The 13473-nt window shown below is 35.8% G+C and overlaps 1 long non-coding RNA gene across 1 annotated transcript; it reads left to right on the top strand.

Annotated features, from left to right (window-relative positions):
- Window positions 1–1418: 1418 nt before the first annotated feature.
- LOC121302698 lies at window positions 1419–12824 on the top strand. Its single transcript, XR_005947719.1, has 3 exons — window positions 1419–2549; window positions 9250–9459; window positions 12718–12824. It is a non-coding gene; the product is annotated as an uncharacterized LOC121302698 (long non-coding RNA).
- The last annotated feature ends 649 nt before the right edge of the window (window positions 12825–13473 follow it).

Below are 13473 nucleotides of genomic sequence, written 5' to 3'. Positions count from 1 at the left end.
CCACTTTTTGAGACTTTTATGAAAACAACTTTTTTTGTGTTTAATACTTTTTTTGCATTTAATTTTTTTTCCTACGTGCTCAACAACCGTAAATAAAGATACACAAGTTATGTTTTGAAATAACCCATTTGCAGCATTTTATTCCATTAATAATTTTAAAGTGTTGTTTTTCATTTTAGTTAAACTGCTAGAAACTATTCGTTGTTCAAAATTTAAAAAGTAATGATCAGGTTATACATTGCACATTACATCTGTATTAAACTACCAGTATTTTATTTTAGCTTATCAAGTACCCAAACAAGTTCAAGAACATCTTTGCTTTACTGGACTATTATTTCCAAAACTATACTTGGACAATTCACCGAGCGACAGCAGGGGCTACATAGAGTGTTCCGGCCGTTTCGAGGCTTGGAATGCTTCCGCTGAGTGGCCCCGTGGGATAGGATAGAATAGGAAAGGGGTCACATCACACTGGAGCCTTCCTGGGAAGAGGTGCTGCCTCCAAGGCTGGTTGTCCCAGCAACCCAGAGATACTCTGAAAACACATAATAGATGTCCGGCTCGCTTAGCGTGTCGACAGAAAGTGGAAGGAAATGGCAAGGTGTTAGGTTAGTTTAGGACTCGATCACTGAGAGAGACAGCAGGCCAGTTCTCAAATTCGATTGAGGGAATTAGAGTAGGGTCAAATTCCCCCACCCCCCCTACCCGGAGGAGACGTATAGAATGAGGAGAAAGGGAGGAGGAGGGAAGTTTAGGTTTTACATAGGCGAGTTAGGTGATTTAACGTATAAGGTGTTAATGTATCAATCAAATGTGTTTGTTAATTAATAGGGTATAGCTGGAGCCCCTGCTCCCATCCCCCAAACCTTGCATAAAGCTTACATTAGTTCCCGATACATTGGCTTTTACAAATTTCATGTATTTATTCAAATTTAAAAGTATTAAACAGTGCTGCTTCATCAATTAAAAAGCAAAACAATTAAAGAAAAACTAAACAGTGCACCATTTAATAACTAGTAAACAAAACATTTTAGTGTTGCATACGGTGCAGTACAGTTGCATTCAATTTCCAGCTGTACAAATACATACATTTTAGTTTTGTTAATCAGAACCATAACCATACACTTTTCAAGTGTACCACTGTGTTGCACTGACATGTAAAACAAGTTACAGTATGTATTAAAGGCATTCAATGTACTCCATTCAAACTAAATGTTTTCTACATCAGACCATAAACACTTTCCTCCTATCAGCTTGTTTTTCATTGGCCATTTTCAGTTTGTCTTTGTTTCGTCTCCAAAAACATACTGTTTTTTTCAGCATTGCGATTAACATGTATTTCGGCAAATTCAATTTCAAACCTGTTGTAGCATTTTCTTTTTTTTTTTTTTTTTTTTTTTTTTTTTATTACTGTCCTATTTTATCCAGTCTCAAAGTCACCTGCATTATTATAGCACTGCAGTTACAATGAATGGAAGGCTTGAAAAGATTACTACTCAGCTTTCTAACCAATAGCTGTTTGGTATGGATCCCAGGGGCGGGCACAGTTTGGATGTTGACAAATCAGTGGCTCGGGAGGGTGAGAAATTAAGAAAAATAAGAAAATTCATAAAGACTGACAGCTACTGTGTGAAACAGTATAACCGTGACATTTAAGAGGAGATTTGAAAGCTTGCGTTTTAACGTTTCAAAATGACTAAGGGTATTGAGATGGAATTAAAACTTTTAATTAGTGGTTTTGTGTTTCTACCCAGCAACACGAATAACCTGAATGCCGTAGATCTTGAACAAATAAATCGGGTTGTTCACAGTTAAGTTTGTGCGAGACATAACCGTGGCTGTAGTGATCCCATTGTGGCTCTGGTACAGTAGTTCAATATTAGACACACCAGCGCATACATCACATTGGTATATTAGTCACTCCGACGTTTTAAGGGCCCGCAAAAATACCTAGAAAATCGACTTATTCAACGTTTTTTACGGTAGTTTTATGATTTCACATCCTTGTATGCGTATGTATAATTCTAACATGACTGCAAAATATGGTGTGAGATTTAACTTTCCTCAAAATCTCTCTAAAGCTACAACTGGTTTAAAACACACTCATTAATTACAGTGGCTACAAAAGTGATATGAATCGTTTATGTTCTGTTGCATTATTCATGCAGTACATTTCAGGGGTCGGTATTCATCAAGCAGTAGTATGTCAAGAAGTGCATTGCAGCTGTATTAATGTGTCCCCTGGTATAACAATGAAAAATGTGCACAGAATGTATAATAGTTAATACATTTGTTTTATAATACACAACATGCAGGTAACAATTCCTCCTTCTAAACAGTTTCATATTCCATTTGGCTTATTTTTAAACCTTTTTAAAGTAAACTGAGAAGTGACACGATAACAACCTGTCTCGTTACCTCTGTCCTTCCAGGTGATTTCCCAGCTGCGAATCTTAAGCAGATCCGTCACCGCTGGCTCCAAGTTCGACAGGGAAATCTGGTCAAACGAGCTCTCACCTGTCCTCAACCTCTGGAAGAAACTTAATCAGGTAAGACATTAGACAGCTGAAAAGTAGATTACACTGCATGGAGATAATTAGGTTGTTTTGGGTCCAGTACAACATATAGTCACATCCGTATAAAGACTTTTATATTGTATAGCGTGTAGTTAATTTCCTTAGCATTATTTTAATACCTTAATTATTAGTCTATAACATGCACCCTATAATTGGATTGGAAGAATTGTAGGGTTTTATTTACTATATGTGCAGACGTGTAAGATTATTCTATAGCATACTATAGGATACAAGAAAGGCTTTTTATGCAGATGTGCTCAAGGTCACAGTGTTTTCATTTTTTTTTAATTGACAGATACCATAATCTCACATGACCACTTTGTGAAATTTGCAGAGACAGTATGGCCTAGTGGTCTAAAGCTTTGTGGTCCAGTCTCTGACTCCTCTGGAAACATGGATTTAAATCCCAGTAGATCCCATAATATATATCTAAAAACATTTCACATGTACAAAAACAAACTATTTAGAGTAAAAGGACCAGTCAAATAAAGGTGTGACATCAACAAAAGTTATATACAAATAAGGATCAGCCCTGTAAATGGAAAAGAAACCAAGTTAAACTACACACAGTTGGTGCAAACGTAGTCCCCTCTTGTTATATTGAGGTTGCTACTAGCTTCTACTGCAAGTTTGCCCCAGTTTAGATTACATCTTTTACAGAGCTGATACTGCTTGTATTTATCTTGGCCCTTTTTGTAGGTATCACATCTTTTACAAAGCTTGTCCTTGTAGTCTAACTGACAAAAATAATAATGGGTAATACTGAGATCTCACTAAAATGACACAGAAAAGGTTAAAGTACTTTACAAAGACAAGGTGCAGCAACTGCAACACAAGCAGCCATTATGCATTGAGAAACATCCCACCTGCATCCTTGAACTGGAGACATTTACAAGCCAATTGTGATGGAGGTTTGTGATGTGGAGTAATAACCACTCTGGAGTGAGATTACAGTGTCTGCACTAATTTTAAACAAGTCATCTGGTAGCATTTGGCCCCCTGGCTAATGCCTTTCCAAGACTTATCCACTATGTCACCCAGCTTTGACATTCTAAGCAAAATACTCAAAATAACATGCCATGCATGCATTACATACATATCTTTAATAATTGTTTGAATATTTTGTGTTTCTTACACTTCATTTTAAATTGGTTACAATTTTTTATTTTTCATATGGAAGTTACTCAGCTATGCAAGAAACCACATGTACAACACCTTGTTTATATCTCCAAAGGGGAGTATCCCTTTAATTAGTGTTAGCCTTACATTAATTAGATCCACCAAATAACTGCTGAGAAGGCTATGCCTAATGAGAGAGTCCTCACCTAGGCTATCTCATTGTGTATTCACAGTGCACAGCTTTCCTTTGTCCTCTTGGGTTTATACAGTTCATTAAGAATGCCAACAGTGCATTAATATTTTATTGTCACAGTTCCTATTGTGTCTCTTTTAAATATATGTTAAATTTGATCTTTTACACTGCAAGGATTCCTTTAACACATTTTGTACACTTTTTTAAATAGCAACAACATTCATAATTTAAAATTGCTGAATATTGTTTTTTTCTTGGTAATGTGGCCCACGTATTCAATTGAAATGAAATGAGGTTGGTGTGATCATCCCAAAGAGCAAGCCAATTGGGGATAGGCAGAAAATGCTTTATTTGTGCGGATGTAATGAAAGTTATTTATCGTGAGGAAATATAAATATTAAACTTTATACACAGTCAGACTTGATTTTAAATAGCGGACAGATAATCGTATCCACAAGTTGTCAGGTGCTGTGCAGTAGTTTACATCATTTGCTACTTGGAGAAATTCTGATCAGACCCTACTAAACCATGACATTTTTATAATCTCAGGTGTAATGCATTAAATGCCATGGTGGCACTAGTGTTTCATACCTGCCAGAACAGTTACTGGTTCACACATTTCAACACATCTGTATGGCCTGCAGAACTCAAAGCAGAGAGCAGCAATGAGGCATCAGGACCACTGGGACTTATTCTACAACAAAGCGGAATGGATAGCGACCTAAGTTCAACACCAGCTGTCCTGTTTCAGCAATCGTATTCCTTTTCCTGTCAAGTTTACAGTGTGCATTGTTCAGTACATCATTCATTTGTTTTAATATGAGTGAGAGCACCTAGATGAATATTAAAGTCACAGTCGACCTCACAAACTGGTAGTTGACTAATCTCGCATCACGTGAGTAGGAGGTAACTGGGAGGTGGAAGCGCAGTTTCGGTTGCAATTCATTAAAATATAAATGATTATTGTTATTACTTTAAATCAAGCCATTTCAGAATGCACATTAGTGTTCCCAAACAGTATGTTTAGAATCAGAGCATCAGACATTGTGTCCCTAGCTGATTCTTGGAACAGTTGTTTTAGTACATTCAGCATTGCTTGTGAAAAACTGTTTACTTTTTTTGTAAATTTGGCACAACCAGTATGTTTCTGACTATAAATAGTACAGATTAGTTTCCTGTACTTCACATATTTGTAATGTTAGGACTGCATCATTGCTACACCATTCAATTCAGAGGCCAAGGGAGAATTGACTTGAATCTCCCAGTCTGAAACACACTGAACGTAATGTTTTCTAAGGTCAGCTTCCTGTGCTCACTACAGTATTTATTTTGCTAGAAATATTGACTTGGTGGAGTTATATTCAGTATCCTCTTATCTGGTTGCTTTTTGAAAATAAAAAAATAAATTTTGAAAGTTGTTTTACAGATGATAACAAACACAGTGAACATGATGATTATAACACTTCATTACAGCGCTTTATTCGTTCTGAAAGTACTTTTATTGTAGTAGCAGCTTAGCATATGTAAATCTATTCACGATTTATGTGCTTTATCTTTTACTGCTTCATCATGACTCTCTCCACTGTAAATAGTGACATTTGTTCTCTGGGTAGTATACAGCAATTGTTTATTTTTAGTAAGTGTTTTAACATTGGGATGGAAGCATCACGGTTCCTAATTATAAAATGGGTCTTTTAAGTACTCTATCCTGATAGGTCAAAACAGGTCACATGGGAGTATTAATATTACAGCATATTCCCATGTGTTCAATTTTTGTTTCTTCAGAAATCACTTGTAGATATCAGTACGCCAGTAAATTTTGGAAAAAAAAAACGTAACCATATTTAAATTTATATTAATAAACAACTAACCACATTTAATGTATAATTTTTATAAAAACAGTAGCCATATTTAAATTTGCAATACAGATTACTGACGAGGTATATCAATTTTGATCTTTTAGGAAACCAAACTCAATGAGATTTTGGATGAATCTGAATTGGACGCCAACACTTATTCAAGTTTAAAATAAAAGCAGTGCTGCTAGGCATCGAACTTACCGAAGCACAGCTTGTGGCCATACAGCAGCTAGTATGTGTCGTTAAATCCATTTCAAATGTATTCCAGCCCTATATAATTTTCTTGAACTCAGCTTTATAGGACCTGACAGGATTGACCTGTCGTCTTTGTTGTTCCCAGCAAAATAATAATAAATAAAAAAAAACTATAGCAATTATTTTTGAAAATTGCTAGGGTATTTTGAGGATACATTTTATGCATGGTAGACTCCATTATCTTACTTATGTGTTGATCTGGGCTTGTAAAAAACCTGAAAATCATGGCAAATAAGGGAGGGTTAACAGGTATGACAATAACATTTAAAACATGGAAAGGTGCACTAATTAAATATCCAGTTGTTTGCATTGTCATTTCCAGTGGCTTGAATAAAGTAGAGTTATGATAGTGTGCCTATTACAGTGGTACTTTACCTGCATGTTTTCTTTAAAATCACAGGTTGCTTTTGAACTTAAGAACATAAAGATCTTTACGAGAGGAGGCCATTTGGCCTAGCTTGCTCTTTTGGTTGTTAGTAGCTTATTGATCCCAGAATCTCATCAAGCAGCTTCTTGAAGGATCCCAGGGTGTCAGCTTCAACAACATTACTGGGAGTTGGTTCCAGACCCTCACAATTCTCTGTGTAAAAATATGCCACCTATTTTCTGTTCTGAATGCACCTTTGTCTAATCTCTATTTGTGACCCCTGGTACTTGTTTCTTTTTTCAGGTCGAAAAAGTCCCTTGGGTCTACATTGTCAATACCTTTTAGAATTTTGAATGCTTGAATCAAGTTGCTGCATAGTCGTCTTTGTTCATGACTGAATAGATTCAATTATTTTAGCCTGTCTGCATATGACATGCCTTTTAAACCTGGAATAATTCTGGTCGCTCTTCTTTGCACTCTTCTGACCAGAACTGAACACAGTATTCAAGATGAGGTCTTACTAATGCATTGTATAGTTTTAACATTACTTCCCTTGATTTAAATTCAACGCTTTTCACATTGTATCCAAGCATCTTGTTGGCCTTTTTTATAGCTTCCCCACATAGTCTAGATGAAGACATTTCTGAGTCAACAAAAACTCCTAGGTCTTTTTCATAGATTCCTTCTTTTTGTTGACTGTTTCATTTAGTGTTCACTCTATTATTTATTTGTATTTAGATTACACAGTGTGGCAAGTTCAAATTACCTTGTTTGGTCCAACAATTATAATATGTTGTCTTCCCCTCAAAGGGATGCAGTATTACAGTATTATGTATATCTAACAGATCATGCTTCATTAGTTAGAATGGTATCATCTTTTATATAAGCGCCGTTTTAATGCCAAAGTACAGCATAAAAATGATGCAGACTATTAAAGGACCTTTTATTACAGATGAATGTAAAAGGTATTAATAGTTTGTGTGGTATCTAACTGCTTTGTAATGAATAGCTGGTCCCTCTCTTTTTCTCAGTAACAAATGCTGTTAGCATCACTCATTAAATTAAGCAACGAGGATCATGAGATACCTTAAGTCTTCTACAAATGTCTCCCTCTCTTCTGCAGTTAAAACTTAAAATTTACAGAACACTCTTTGTTTTGGTATTAACAGTGGTCTGTGTGTTTGTTTGTTATTAAATATTGAGAATATTATCAACCTTATACACGGGTCTCGCACCACCACCTAATCGTATTATACACTGCTCTTCTGCCTGGAACGCATATATTAAGACTGCAAAACTTTACCATGTGTTCAGAATACATATATAATAACAACAATCTGCTGTAATTCCTTGTAACTATTTACTCTTGTTAATTTGTATTTACTCTTATTTGTGTGTCATTTTTGCAGTGCCATATTGGATCAGTGCATTTGTTTGTTTCCACAGATTGGCTATGCTTTTTGGATAAACTCTAAACCAATGTAGACAAAGGCTGCGAGCAGTTTAGAATGATATAACAAGAATACACCTTTTATGTAGCACAGCAATATACATTATCTTACAATGTTTAGCTAACACAGCTATTGGCTATGTCCTTTTTTAAAATATTTTCTGAAACCACAGGCTACAGCAGCCCTATATATATATTTTAATATATCAATTTTATGATAGTGTATTTGCATGGCACTTTTGCAGTTTTCCTATGCTGTTCCCATGCCCCATGCTATGCAGTTACCAGCCTATATATTATAAGCCTTAGGTTAAGGGAACCTAAATGGGAGATGAGGGAGATGACATATGCAGTAGTTTGAGCACCAATTGGACATTCAGATTTCACTTTCCGTTTTAAGATCCTTGCTGCAATTACAGCACAGAACACCTGGTATCACAACTACAAGGGGATCATCCTTAGGAATCCCTAAATCATGTTCCTAGTGTTTTAAGCAGTAGCTATTTCCCCTTCACAAGTGGTGCACTTAACCGCTTCAGTAGATGACACGCCACTTGATTGTTCAAGGGTAAGGATGTTCTGAGTGGGAACTTACAGAGGCATACATTTATTGGGTGAGACACAAGGTTGAGTGTCCCTCTTCTTTCAAGAGAAAATGAGCCACAGTGCACATAACAGTTCACTTGTATTAGCTTGACTTTTTAATACAGTACTCCAGAGAATGGTACATTTTGAAGATAGGTAACTAGAGGAGCAGATAAGTCCCAGCCTTATTCTCCCTGAATATGTTCAACATAAATAACATTGGGAATCATTCTAGAGAGAAGATGTATGATTTTCCCTGTCCCCGTTGACTTTAGAATCAGGTCTGCAATCAGTGTCACTACATAAAATGTTGTTCATGAAAACAAACACTTAGAATTGCGCTCACAGGCTGTGGATTCTGCAGCTTAATATATTACCAGTGTCAGGCTAGCTCTACAATACATTTATATTTAACAGTACGTTAAACTTGTTTATGAGGTATTCTAGGAATAGGAATCTCAGTAATTTAATTTCAGCATTGAAGGTCATAATGTTATGGGGTTTCTCGTCAGTGTTGGTTACATTGAAACAGAAAATATTATTGTATTATCAGCATGTGTCATGATTCAGCGTCTATGTATGGCAACGGCATGCTGGAATTGTATTTTTAATTAGCTTCTGATGACCAACCTGAAGTGAAAATGGTATTCCAAGAGCAGCTGTTCTCAGTGTGGTGATTTGATATGCTTGTCACCATTTAAATCCTACTTCTGATTATGGCAAACAGCACCGTACACAATAGAATACATCAAATCTTTGCAAGCTGAATGCTTACCAAGATCAACATCCAGTTTATTGAGTTGTCCTAATGCGACTTGTCACACTGTTCTTTTTTTCTGTTTTAGGGTTCTAATCTCATCCATCAGAAGGTATCTCCTCCCAATGAGAGGCAGGGGTCCCCAGTTCTGTCATTCATCATCCTAGAGCAGTTTAATGCGATCCGACTGGTTCAGAGTATTCATCAGTCCTTGGCAGCGCTCAGCAAAGTTATCCGAGGAACTTCCCTGCTGACATCTGAAGTGCAGAAGCTTGCGACGGCATTACTGAACCAAGAGGTGAGAAATATAACTTTAAATATAATATATTAATCTTGATAGATACAAACAACAGTCAGATCTCAGTCAAATGTCAAACTATACAAATTTAAAACCTTAAGCTGTTTGTTCTTCTGTTTATGCCCCCTTTCCAAATCCTACATTGTAATTATCATAGTCAACTCAGAGATACGGTTTTCCTTGGTAAAGGGATTTAACGGATGGATCGGCAACAAAGCCGATTAAAATTGCAGTCCTTTAAACACTCAGATCTTGACCAGACCAAAGTGAATACATTTAAATGAGCAATTTATTTATTTGAAATGTGATAAGGTACCCTGACTATTTTTAAAGTTATGCAATGTCATTAAAGGGCCTTCATACTTTACTTAAGTTTACATGCAGTAGGTTGTAAAACAGCCCATGTGTGACATCACTGAGAGAGCACCCCACATAGCAGATAACAGCAGACTAGGGTTGCAGCGATAGACCAGTTATACCGTTATATTGTGATTCAGGAATTGTTATTATTTTTATCGTTTGCTAAAGTAATTACAATGATAGCACAGGATAATGGTTCAAATAATGTTAGTAAGTCAGAGATATGTAGAATCATATAGCAATTCACACTTGGAAACCTTCCTTACTGATCAGTGTGAAAGTCTTACTGTTGAGTCTAATTCCCATCAGAGGATAGGATCTTTGTGTGTCATGTGACGTGTAGTATATTTAGATATTTTAGTTAACATCATGTAGTCAAAGAAACTACAAAACGATATTGCAAAAGTCTACCAGAAACCATAATAGTAGTACAGTGTTTCATGTTATAGGATGATGTAAAACTTTTGGCCGTAGCTGTATGTTTTTTTTTATTTGCTGTCAGTTTGACTCCTGATTGCAGGCAATGTTCTGTTCTTTTTCTTTAGTAATTGAGCATAATTCACTGGAATTAAAGGGTATTTAGTGTTGTAGTCCATTTACTGTCTGGACAAGTACTATTGTACTACTTTTGAAAGTTTGTAAGAATAATATTCAGTGGAATTCTGTTCTCTATGGTTATTGTTGGCATTAAAACAACTGTTCCTTCCTTTAAAACTATCTAAAAATATCATTTCTATATCAAGATGATCATGTATTGTGGTAATATCGGGATAACGTTCTGTTTAGCTTGTATCGTGATGTGAAAAGCCTTCTATTGGTGCAATCCTAGAGCAGACTCAGTGAGATCATTGTATAAAATTAGCACCAGATGATTTTGTCAACATGTCTAAATATATCCCCTTTTGTTACTGCGTGTATAATCGTACCATGTTAAGTCTCCTATCTATTTGATAATGCATACTGCTTTTTCAAAGTTTTGGCAGGGAAACTTCTCAAACTCCACAGAGTTCACACAAACTGTTTTAACATTTCTAAAAATGGTATTTAGAAATCGTGACCAAAGGGGATATACAGTGTAGGAAATACAGAGATGGTGATGGAGAAGTAGTAGGACACATTTGCCCTTCCAGTGCGGGTCATTCTTTCAGCTTTCTCCTTAATTTTTTAATTGAGACAATCAAACGTTGTCTGGCCATGCTTATTCGTTTAATTATACCTATTAAACCTGAATAGGAATGACCTTCCCAGGGCTGGAGTTACCTGATCCTGTATTAGAGCACAGTGCAAGTAGAGAATGGAGTGAAACTATAATGATCCTTTAACAACCAAATTTATTTTAATAAAACATTTATCTTAATTTTGGGACACAGCAGCAGTCAGTATTTTTTAGTACAAAATCTGAATCTTATACACATGTTTGTTTGTCATAAAAAACTAGCTAAAAATGCAGATAGATGTTATATTTGTTCAGACATGAATCAGTAATAAATTATTCAACTTAGAATTTAGCATCCCAATATTTCTGGCATGCACGGCAGGTTCATAATTAAGATTTTCTTGGGAAAACAACATGTTTTGTGGCTGATTTGCTGTGCCCTGCCCCACTCCCCCACACCTTCGGCCCTCTTTTACTGATGCATCTTTACATTATTTATGTAGCTTTATTTATTCCCTGATTCCACATCCACTTTAGCCTCCTCTGAACCTGCTGTTCTTGATATTACCTAATGAAAAACGGGTGTTTGCTGTTCTAGAGATGTAATTAATTTATTTAAGGTAGAAACCACATGATCTCTAGAGTAAGAACATTATAAATATATCCCTGCAATGGACTTTCTGTCAAATTCCATTAAGCTAATTTATACTCCTCCAGAAGTTTACCTTTTCATGTAGATGAACAATGATGATCAACTTAAGCTTGATCTGTTTTTGACCAAAATGATTGCTTTGTGGGCTGATCAGAGGATTAAAAAATAAAACTATCTGGTAAGAAGGACATATGAATGAAAACCGTGCTTTTGATGCCTTGCTTAATTTCTGGTCCCTAAAAACAGATGTATCGTAAATGTGCATGTCTTGCTACTTTGACCTTTATTGTAGACCTTTTTATTTATTTATTTATTTTAGCTGTGTGAGACATTCTTTTTAAACAGCCAGCGCTTTTGAAAAAAACAAGCATACGGTTGAGAACAAGTAATCATTTGGCCGTCAAGGATCTTCAACAGCAAACATGCTGACCCCAAGAGAATATCTAATTGTTTGTGTTTCAATGCATTGCACACTGTTTCAGGAGGGCAGTCTGATTTTGTCTTGTGTATCCATTGAATTACCATTAGTGTGAGAACTGCATGTATGATAATAGTGTGAAAAAAAAAAAAAAAAAAGATTTTCTAGGTGCATGTACAGGTAGCCACTGCACGTATTTGCAGTGAATAGGTTTTTGTAATCTGTTTACACTAATGAAACGACGTGGCACAACAATATTGCTGAATAATCACTCGTAATTAGTCATTAATCATCACAACTAAACAGAAATGACCTGCTGTTTTGCTTTAGAATATGCATCACTAAAGCCATTAAATAGCAAGTAGATTTATGTTTTCAATAAAGTGGTCTCGGACAATATTAACACAGAGCGGTGACATATACCAGGACTTAAATTGGAGCTGTGCTGGTAGTAAAATACCCACAGATAATGAAAATGTAATTTGTTAGTGCTCAGCAGGTGGCATTGTGTCTGTTTTTTTTTTTTTTGATATGTAACCAAGAAGGAAAGACTAGAGGGGATCCTGAATGTTGCACCTCAAAGCCTCATCCCATTGTATATAAATATCAGAACTAAATGCTAACTCTGTTTTCATGTTCATCTCTAAATAATATTGTACCCCATTCCTCCAGTGTCCACTAAGCTGGCAGAACAAATGGGAAGGCCCAGAGGATCCCATGCAGTACCTCCGAGGAGTTGTGGCCCGAGCTCTTGCAATACAGGTAAAGTAGTGTGTAAATAATTCAGTAGTACTAACTAAATATAAAATTAGACTCACTTTTTTGATGAGAAGTATTGGTTCTTTTGTGTTAGAGAATGGGGCATTAATGCAGGATCACGTCTGCCTCAAGAGATGGAAATGGCTTCTTAATAGTCCCTCCAGAAAAACGTGATTCCGCGATCACGGAATTAGCCCCTACTCAAAGAATTGAATGCATATAGAAAACAAAGTATGACCTGGAATCAATCTTTATAGCTTTACTATAGCCATCACAACAATATCGACATATTTTAATTGTCTAAAGTGGTGGATCAAAAACAGCTGCTTTTTAAATCATTACAAGGTTATGAAAAACAACATTTCAACAGCAGAGTATTTACAATACCAGGGAGGTCACTATTTTATTAATTTTAATGTATAATGGCTGTATTATATAAATAAAACAATAACACTTGATCTGTATTTAAATCTGATCTACATGTTAAGTCAAGAGGATTCCTATTACAGTAGACATTTAGACATTATTTACTTGAAGGCAGTAACTTTAAAGGTATAACCAAAATGTACTCCCTGCATTATTGAAAGCTACCCATGAAATCTGTATTGCAATATATATGTACCTAAAAATAAATTTAAAAGCAATAGCAAGTAGTCAATTATGTCAAAC

This window comes from Polyodon spathula, chromosome 30 (assembly GCF_017654505.1).
Source record: "Polyodon spathula isolate WHYD16114869_AA chromosome 30, ASM1765450v1, whole genome shotgun sequence".
NCBI classification, from domain to species: Eukaryota; Metazoa; Chordata; class Actinopteri; order Acipenseriformes; family Polyodontidae; genus Polyodon; species Polyodon spathula.
The sequence above is the reverse complement of the archived record's forward strand: the minus strand, read 5'-3'. Positions and strand labels throughout refer to the sequence as shown.